Here is a 10,348-nt window from a genome sequence, read left to right on the forward strand (position 1 = left end):
CTGGCTCCAGGCACTAATTCAATTGCAAACTCAACCTCTCAGTTAGGTGAAAATTCATTAATATCATCCGGAAACACATCTGGAAATTCACTTACAATTGGAATCTGCTCTGAGCTCTGATCATCACATGACACTCCTACATTTTAATAACATAATACCTTGACATTCAGTCCTAGAACAGTTTACTATCATAGAGTTCAAATAGTAACTATTCACCACAACTGGCACTTCTGACCTTTCCGGCATAAACTATACTGACTTCTCAAAACAATCAAGCAAAATAGGATTCTTAAATAACCAATCTCCCGACTATCACAGTGCCACTTGCCTGCAGGATACATCGTGTCCCCTGTCACCAATACTGAGCCTCACCTTGCAGTTGATAAGTTCCAAATTCAACACATTGCTCCTCATGAACCTGTTGGGCCTGCAATGCTCGTTTCATAGCCTGAATCCAATTATCTGCATAAGTAGGATTTGAGGTTCCCCTAAAAGTCGGAAGGCGAACTTTCAAAAATGTAGCAAGTGTCATAGGACCGTCCTCATCATTATTGTTACCATGATTACCCTGATTTATCTGATTACCAGTGCCTCAGTTGTTGCCTGCATAGCCACAGCCATATTTCCCAGAGCAGCCATAAAGTCTACTGGACCATTCCCTACAGGGCAAAGAGTAACGATGTATATTCTATCTCCATCTCACCCGCGATCACGTCCGCGAGTCGACATCTGGTTCTCATACACATTAAACAAGTGATATTAAGTTGATCAGTCTTAATATCGCAGGTCTAATGCTTTAAGTTCCAAATGCATGCTCACAAATGTTTATGCCATATATATCAGTCAGATATCCTAATAGCACATAAATACATATACAGAGAATGCACAGAAGCACAATCAGTCCGTCTTTCAGGCTCTATAGGAACAAACTGCTCTGATACCATAATGTAACACCCTACCACACAGAGCTTTACGCTTAAGTCGTAAAACAGATGTGGTGTGGTATTACGACCTCTAAAATAAAATGTATATATATAATAGCAGAAGAATTATAATATGCTAGGAGCCTTGAAGAATAGAGGAAATAAAAATTGCGAAATAAAAGCGCAACGCTCAAGGAATGAGTTAACTTGCGTGCTAAGGAAACCATAACTATTAAACATATGATAACAGAAGTAGGAATAGAGTGCCAAAGATAAAAAATAACAAGCTCTTAACTCAGCCTGCGAAGTCAAGACTGGCCGGAGAATATTTACACATATGTACATACATATCCAAAATCCAAAAGTACATATACACAGTCCTGCCTCTCCATAAACCTCTAAGAGGATCAAAAAGAATAAGTTATGCGGAGAGAAAGCTAAGTACATATATATTCATCACTGTACAACAAAACTACCTAGTAACCACTCCGCTTTAAGAGAGTCCAGATGCCTAACGAGGTGCCTCTCGACCTGCATCTGAAAAACAACAACATAGTAAGGAATGAGAACCGGAGGTTCTCAGTATGGTAAAGGTTCCACACACATAATATATAAGATCCTGGAATGCCAGAGGCAATCCTAGAACGCTGACACTCAGATTATAGAGCTTAAAGTATTAAATAGAAGCCATAAGAGGTGGTTTTCTAAGAATATTTAAACCTAACTTAATTTAACCTTAAATCTAAGTCCCATACTACCATTCCTCCATACCTCCAACTCCATCATGCATTTTCACAGACAAATAGACAGATAAAGACAAGCAAAGAAGGTTACAATTACTGCAGGTAACAAATACAAATTTAACATGGCAAATACATATAGGCACACCCAATTAAAGCACAAGCAAGTAATTCAAGTATTATGCATATGATGCATGCCTGTCCTATGGCTGATGAGGCTCATCTGTCGGTTATCCAGCCAACCCGACAAGTCTGAATTGTCCTTAGACTGTCCCCCGACGTGCATCCCCAAGAGTCTATGCATAGCTTTATCTCAAATAATCAATATTACTCAATGGGGGTAACATTCCCGGGAATTTATATAGTGCCCGGTCACACTTACGTCGTAGGGTCAACAGAGTATCGAGTTTTCAACCTGGTACACGTGGTGGCAAGCCACGGCACTTAATCCAGGGAACCTCGTATCTCAGATCCTTAAATTATTCAAGCCATATAAATAATTCAATTATAATTCATCAACATCCACATCATTCTCAATCGCATCTCATTCATCATCATACATCAATCATATTCAATCTTTTTCCTTCATTATCACACCTCCCATTCCGTCCATCAATAGTTCGAATTCAAAATATAATTCATTCTTTTCTAAATGAATCAAACTTAAAGCATGCTCATTTTCTTAATAACTTTAAATCAAACCATATAGCCTTTGAATCTAAATCTTTTTAAATAATCATATAAACAAATCTCTAATTTTTATAAAATTTCGGCAGCATCTCCTCTAAAACTCGAACTTTGCCACCCTTTTCGGGTCCAAACCTGCATTCTTTTCAATTCAACATACCCTTCCTCATTATCATAACAGTCACCACAATAAATCTACCTTAGATCAACAATTGTACTCATACAATATTCAAATCCAACAACCAAAATTCAACTAAGGATCATAGTTCACTAATCCTAGGCTTCTAACCAAAATACCTCATTATCACTTTAACCTCCACAATAGTTAGACCTCAAATCAATAATTCCTCAAATCATTAGTTAATCAACAAACACCAAACCAACCATGTTCATCAATAATAACATTCAACCATAATTCTCTCCAAATTAACATAACAACATTCACCATCCAAAATTAATAACTAATTATCCAATAAACTTCAACCAAATATATTCATCGACAAATTACTAAATATTAAACATACACCTGCATTTCAACTTATCCTATGATCATCTAACCTAAGTTTTTACAGAATATTATATATTAAATGCAAGAAACCTAAACCATACCTTGGCCAATTTCCACGTAACGACCAAAGCTATTTATTCAAAAACAAGGCAGCCCCTCAAAATTCAACTAATCAACTTCCTCCAAGTTCCAGTATTCACAATTTCAAGCTCCAATTATTTATTCACAACCTAATACACATTTGTAACACATATATATCCAATTTAATACTTAAAGCTCAAATTTAATGAAAATAAAATAGAATTATCATATCCTCACCTTACCCAAGCTTTACATAAGCAAGAGTGAACATTTCCCTCAAGTTAATTGGATCCTAAAACATCAGAAATCAAAGAAATTCAATCTTCCCACTCAAAATTTGAAAATGGGAGGAAAGAGGAGACTGAGGTAAAATAGCAAGTTACCTATAAAATTGTTCCAATAAAAATGTAGAGCTTGACGCAGTGGACGCGTGACCGCAAACGGTGTGGCAATCGGAGCTCGGACGGAGAAGTTACGGCGTACGAAAGATTGTCGTAAGGGTTCGGTGAAGTTTTCGTTCTTCCCTCCCCTTTACATGCTGCAACTACGCTTCTGTTAAAATAAAGGGGAAGAAAGGCTTTGGGCTCACTTAAAAAAGCTGGTCCGGTTGGACCGACAGCCCGGTTTGAGTCCGGTTCAACCGGTTCGGTCTTTTTGGTCCAATTTTGGACCGTTTTTTTAAAAATTAGTGTCAAAATTCTCGTTTCGATGAGCTCTACCTAATTTAATATAATATTTATATTTCTAATCTTTCTTATTAAAAACTAATTTACTGACTAATTATCTACTAATTAATCGGGGTTTACAGCATCAGTGGTGAATTTGGAATAAGACGCCACAAGACTTTTCTTCAAGCACTTTTTCATACCAAGAATTCAGTGCACTAATGGACTGCACATTGAGGTGATAAAAATAGTAAGATTACTTTAAAAACCCAAAGAAAGTACGGACTATGAAACGATTTGCTAACTTGAAAGCTTAACTTGTTAACCAAGTTCATTCTAATAATTTACCACTATAATTCTGGATTCTCCATTTTTATTAGAAAATTTCGTAAGCTTTATTCCAATACCAGTTTAAATAAAAAAAACAAACCTAGGAACCGGGGCACAAGCGGTGGAACCTGGTTGTGATTTTCGTTGCTTCGTGTAGAGAATGATGGGCACCGGGTCAGCGAGGGGCAGCGACGGTACGAGGGAACGAGTTAGCGATGACGCGAGGGAGCGGTAGCGACGATGCTGGAACTGGCTTCGTGTGGGCTAGGGTTGTCAGCGCTCCAGGTGAAGTGCGACTTCTCGATACAGCGCGGTGTCGTCGGAACTGGTTCGGAGATGGCAACGTGACTAAGTGGACTCTAGCAGCAGAATCGTTGGGAGAAGGAGAAAAACCTAATTTTGACTCCCTTTAAATGAAGAGAAAATGGTGAGAGTGGTGAAATGGTTTTGTGCAAATCCTGCCTTTTTTTTTAAATTGAAATATTGTTATTATTAGAAATTAATTAATCATGCAACTAATTAAATTTAATTTTAATTTATTTTTTATTCTCATTATACACATTGTACACTATATACATTGGCTTCTCATACTTTCTCTTAAAAAAAAAATTGTTTCATGAAAAGGTACTCAGTACATAAGGCAAAAAGCCTTTGGAGCGCACAATCACCATTTAAAGTAAAATAATCATAAAAAGAACTACAAGGCCAACAATCTCAGTGAAATATGCGCTTATATTAAATCTAGTGAAGAAAGCAATGAGTTTAATTTGGTAATTAATATCAAGAATTTAAAAATAAAGAAGTCAAGGTTGTATGAAAAATTAAAGAACTGTATATTCTTTTTATATCTCAATGATTACAACAATTCAATATATACAAGAAGAAAAAGCTAACACCATACAGCTCATTAAATCAAAATAAATAAATCTAAAAAATGAATCTTATCTTAAAAAAAAGATGAGTTACTTTACTCTAGAATAAACAGAAAAAAGCATGAAAAAAAAAAATTATTCTGATTGTTGATCTTCAGTCTAATTCTATTGGATTGATTATGATAATTGGTTCAATATACCTTTACAAGCTGGAAGATGGTATAGATCAATAATTTTTAATTTGAATAAATTAATATAGAACAGTTTAGTTGGGAGAGACTTAGTGAATATATCGACAAGTTGGCCAGAAGAAAGAACTGAAAGTAACTTCATAAAATTCTCTTCTACTTTTTGATGGACCAAATGACAATAGACTTTTAAATACTTTGTACACTCATGAAAAACTGGACTGACAGCTATATGAATAGCACTTTGGTTGTCGCATAATAAAACAAAAGAATAGTCACATGAAATATGACGAAAACCATCAAATTTAATATCCATAAAAGCTCACATCTTATGTTACCCAAGAAATAAGAGAGTTATCCAAGATCTGGACGACAAGTATCCGGACAGTCTTCCCAGTTAGAATCACTGAAGCCAAAAATTTGAAGAGTTGGATCTCTAGAGAGGAAAAACCCTTTGCTTGAACCATTCTTAAGGTACCAGAGAACCCGAAGAGTTGCTTTGTAGTGCTTCATTCTAAGTTGGAGTTATCATAAACAGGCTCAATTGGTGAGTGGCGTAATAAGTGATATCTGGCCTCAATTAGTAAGTGGCGTAATAAGTGATATCTGGCTTGGTGATGGTTAGATAACAAACGGTTGTTAGAGGAAAAGGCTATCATCCTCAGACAGTTTGGTAGTACTGTCCGTTGAAATTCTAGCAGGTTTGGCACCAAAAAAGCCACAATCAGACAAAATATTCAAACATTATTTATGTTGTGATATAGATATACCAGTACTAGAATGAGTAACCTCAATATCAAGAAAATATTTCAATGTCTCTAAATTTTTAATCTTAAAATGATCATTTAAGATCTTTTTTATTTTTGCCATTTTAGATACTGAGTTAGTAGTGAGTACAATGTCATTAACATGTATCAATAAAATTGTAATTTCTTTGTCTTTAATCTTAATAAAAAAATTATAATCAAATAAGGTTTGTTAATATCCACATGAGATTAATAAAATAGAAAGCTTCTCATACCACATTTGGCTGGATTGCCGAAGACCATATAGAGATTCTTGGTTGGTTCGGTCAAATGAAAAATCAGGAGGAAGCTCCATATATAAAAACAACCTCAAAAAAATTTTTGTGCAAAAGGCAATTGTTGACGTCCAGTTGCTGAATGGGCCATTTTTGAATATTAAAGTCAGAGCAAGAACAATGCAGATAGTAACAGGCTTGACGAAAGAGGAGAAAGTTTCTAAAAAATGAACCCTTTTTGTCTGAGTAAAACCCTTGGCTACTAAATATACTTTCAAAAGGAGTTTTAAATTTTAAAAGGAAAGATAAAATTCGATTTATTAAGTAATTAACATGATTGATAGCATAAGACCAAAAAGTAAAAAATAAATTTGATTGAAATATGAGAACTTTTGTAACATTTAAAATATGTTGATGTTTTCATTTTATTCTATCATTTTGTTACTACAAGAAAATAGGCTTTCTGCCACGCTTTAAAAGCGTGCCGAAAAGTGCCAAAAAGCGTGCCGATAGTTTTTCGCCATGCTTTTTGAACTTTCGGCACGCTTTTGAAAGGGTCACATCTGCCAGCGTGCCGGTTGTTCTATCGCCACACTTTTGTCGATCTATCGGCACGCTTTTTTTGTTGGCACGCTTTCATCTCTTACCACGCTTTAACCTATAGGTACGCTTAAAAAGCGTATCGAAAAGTGCACATATCGCCACGCTTTTAAAACGTCCCAGAATGTTTGTTTTGGGTACTCGTTAAAAACGTGCCGATAGGAAAAGATATGGCTACACTTTTTAAAGCGTGGCGATAGCCAGTTATACGGCCACACTTTAAAAGCGTGGCAATAGCCTTATAAAATAAAAAAAAAATCCTTTTTCTTATTTTTGCCTGCAAAATATAAATTTTTAATCCTTTTTTATTACAAAACCTTCAAATATAGTATGCAATTTTTAGTACAACATAAATCAAACAATAATTAGTGACATAATTTTTGCGATAATTGTTTTATACATTAAAAAACTAATACTCAAATACAAAATAAATTTCGAGTTTGAATTCCAAAACTAAAAATTGAAAAAAAATACAGAAACAATACAACTTAAATTCTATTTCCTTTGTTGTTCCTCCTTCCTCTAGCCCTCTTAAACTTCCTTCCCTTAGATCATACATAATTGTTTCTGGAAGATTTGTGAACTTTTTTACCTACAAAAGATAATTTCTTGAGCTAATCGTTAGTGGTACTACACTGAATTGCAAATTGTAATGTAATATTCTAGAGCAACAGTCACAAGAATGGTAAAACCAGGAATAGTTTAGTTGTTTACTTGTTGCAAGCTGGAGGTGTCATATCCACTGTAAGAAGATGACATGAATTGAACCAGTGACCAATTTTCACGGTCCAAGGCATTTGCGAGAAGTTCCAAGTAGCTGGAGGAAGGAATAAGAAAGAACTCATTATGACAATAAAGCATTAAATAAACTATCATCTGAAAAAATTCACCTGGCATCCTTTGGTAATAACTATTACAGGACTCTGATTTTCATTAACTACATTTTGCATGAAGTTTAACGAGGTACGATGCCAAAATCTGAAATACGGAAAAATAACTAAGGAATTCTAACAACTAAAAGTGAACATATACAAGTAAGTTAGATACATAAACTTGATTGCCTTGACTAATAAGCCAACTTATTTCTAAGGAAACGAAAAAGAAAAATTAAGAAAATAAGCTTAGTCTCATTACAATTAGCAGCAAGGTTTTCAACTTCAGCCAGAATCCTGCAAAACTATTCAATTATACTGCATAAATATAAGCTTAGTCTCATTAATTACGAGTAAATTTTCCAACACAAACTCCTGAGCTAATGAGCATTCACTTAAATAAGGAGAGAACAGAGATATAATTTATTTTTAATCATACTTGTTGAAAATATTTAAATTTTATTAGATTTAAAATCGAATTAAAATCTAAAAAATAGAACCAATATATATTTAATCAAATCTGAATAAAAACAAACCCAATTTTACATTACCCATAAACGCTCCTAATTAATGCACTAAGTAGGGGCGTTGAGCTGGAAAGGTGCCGGTAGGATCATAATAACAAGTAATAAGGGTGCCTTCATCATTGTCGCAGTCACCTCTCGCGCAACCTAAATAAGTTGATGCACCCCAAACAACTTGAACGTAACAATGACAACTGGCAGGGTTACCATCAATGCATTTGTTAGATTTGGGCTCATAGTTTTGTTTCTGTGCTACCCATGTGGCCACTGCAGATGCTGCTGAAACACGATTCGGATTATGTACAATGTTTTGGCCGTAGTTACTACCAAAATGATGAGGTATATACATTCCATAACAATCTGCAATATGTTCATTCACAAACTCATGAGCAAGTGATTCTAGTTGTTTGTCCCACTTCAATGGCTTAACTCCAACTTTAGCACGTGCAGCATTATGACCTTTAAGATACTCCATTGGAAAATTTTGACTCGATAAGCACGATGGAATAATGCTTACGAAACTTATTACCATCAACGAAATCTTCAACAACCTTTTCATTCTCTTAGCTCTAAATTAGGGAAAAGAAATTCGATGATTGCAAAAATTAAATGTCATTGTGTTTAGTGTTCGATTCATGGATATATATAATAACCATGCAATGATTTATTGGAGGTTCAAAAGGCCAGTAACAAAATGAAACAAATTGTATAAATAATATAAATATTAAATTATTAATTATTAGAATGGAATAATCATCGAGCCAATGCAAGAGTCTAATAAGGTAAAACCAATGATAATAACGATGAGACATTTAGTTTTGATTCGGCTGTATGTACACAACTTTTTTTTTTTTTAATGCTTCAAGGATCATAGGTTTTATTTGAATTATTAAGCTCTTGGCATGTTCATTCACTATAGGTTTTTACTTGTTACTAGCTTTTCAAAAATAATAATATTTAAAAGAAAATAAAAAATTAATTCAAACAATCTAAAATTATCATATTTAATTTTTAATAATTATTATTAAAATAATTATCTAATTTTAATATAAAAATATATAATTATAGTTATTATATAATTATGAGTGTTATGTCAAATGAATAACTTAGTATTACCGTTTTAGAAAAATAGAAGATATCATAAATAAATAGCTTTTTTTTTCAAATACTTTTTGGTCATTTATTTTCCACTATTTACGTGGTATATTGTTAATTTGATCATTAAAATGTACTTGCCAATATCTTATTATAATTAAAATACTTTTCTTTATATAAAATTAAAGAATTTTTTTTCACTCTTTTTTTTTCTCTTAATTTATTATTGTTCTCTTTTTTATTTTTATCTTCTATTTTATATATATATACGGCGATGAATTCATTCCCGGGTGTGTACAATACGGCGATGAATTCATTCCCGGGCCTTGTACACACCGCCCGTCACACTATGGGAGCTGGCCATGCCCGAAGTCGTTTCCTTAACCGTAAGGAGGGGATGTCGAAGGCAGGGCTAGTGACTGGAGTGAAGTCGTAAAAAGGTAGCCGTACTGAAAGGTGTGGCTGGATCGCCTCCTTTTCAGGGAGAGCTAATGCTTGTTGGGTAGTTTGGTTTGACACGGCTTCACACCCCAAAAGAAACGAGCTACGTCTGAGTTAAATTTGGAGATGGACGTTTTCTTTCGTTTCTCGGAGGTGAAATAAGACTATATATATATATATACGGATGGCCAGTAACTCAAACAAAGGAAAGAATCGGTTACATTTTTCATATGATCTCATCTCCTCTTCTATTATGGATAGACTAATTTTCTTTCTATGATTCCGAATTTGTTTTATTTAGAATTTTTTTAATAATATTTATATATTAGTGGTCGATCAATTGGATTACAAAATTTCCCATAAAAATCATATTTTTTAGCTAGTTTTTTTTTTCAATTGCAAAATCTCTAGTTGTTTTATTTTAATAAATAAACACTTTCTAAAAAGATTTCCTAATAATAAAATAATAAAAAGGGTGGTATTGTGCTAAAAAGGAAAAGAATAAGGCAAGCAGTATGTTAATTTCTCAACTTTACCTTAAAATATATATATATATATCATCTGTTATTCTTTTCTATTATCTTAATCTATTATTTTTGTTTATTACATTTTACATATTATCAAATTAAACAATAAAAATATATATCTTATTTTATAATTAAAGTTTAATTAAAATATTTTCCAAATTAAAATTCATTCATCTTTTTCTATCTCTTTTTCTAATATATATTACCAAATAAAAAAGTCTAATATGCCATTTAATACAATAAGAAAACTTTTACAAAGGAGATTAGAATGACA

The 10,348-nt window shown here is 33.4% G+C and overlaps 3 long non-coding RNA genes across 3 annotated transcripts; all 3 read right to left on the minus strand.

The window, feature by feature from the left end:
• Positions 1-1,167: 1,167 nt before the first annotated feature.
• LOC140182713 (uncharacterized) lies at positions 1,168-3,501 on the minus strand. Its single transcript, XR_011878771.1, has 4 exons — positions 3,323-3,501; positions 3,177-3,231; positions 2,960-3,088; positions 1,168-1,460 (listed from the first exon to the last, which is right to left on the minus strand). It is a non-coding gene; the product is annotated as an uncharacterized lncRNA (long non-coding RNA).
• Positions 3,502-5,023: 1,522 nt separating this feature from the next.
• On the minus strand, positions 5,024-6,203 carry LOC140182703 (uncharacterized). Its single transcript, XR_011878743.1, has 2 exons — positions 6,016-6,203; positions 5,024-5,688 (listed from the first exon to the last, which is right to left on the minus strand). It is a non-coding gene; the product is annotated as an uncharacterized lncRNA (long non-coding RNA).
• A 766-nt stretch (positions 6,204-6,969) lies between these two features.
• Positions 6,970-8,675, minus strand: LOC140182863 (uncharacterized). Its single transcript, XR_011879099.1, has 2 exons — positions 7,330-8,675; positions 6,970-7,207 (listed from the first exon to the last, which is right to left on the minus strand). It is a non-coding gene; the product is annotated as an uncharacterized lncRNA (long non-coding RNA).
• Between the last annotated feature and the right edge of the window lie 1,673 nt (positions 8,676-10,348).

This window comes from Arachis hypogaea, chromosome 20 (genome assembly GCF_003086295.3).
Source record: "Arachis hypogaea cultivar Tifrunner chromosome 20, arahy.Tifrunner.gnm2.J5K5, whole genome shotgun sequence".
In the NCBI taxonomy this organism is placed as follows: domain Eukaryota; kingdom Viridiplantae; phylum Streptophyta; class Magnoliopsida; order Fabales; family Fabaceae; genus Arachis; species Arachis hypogaea.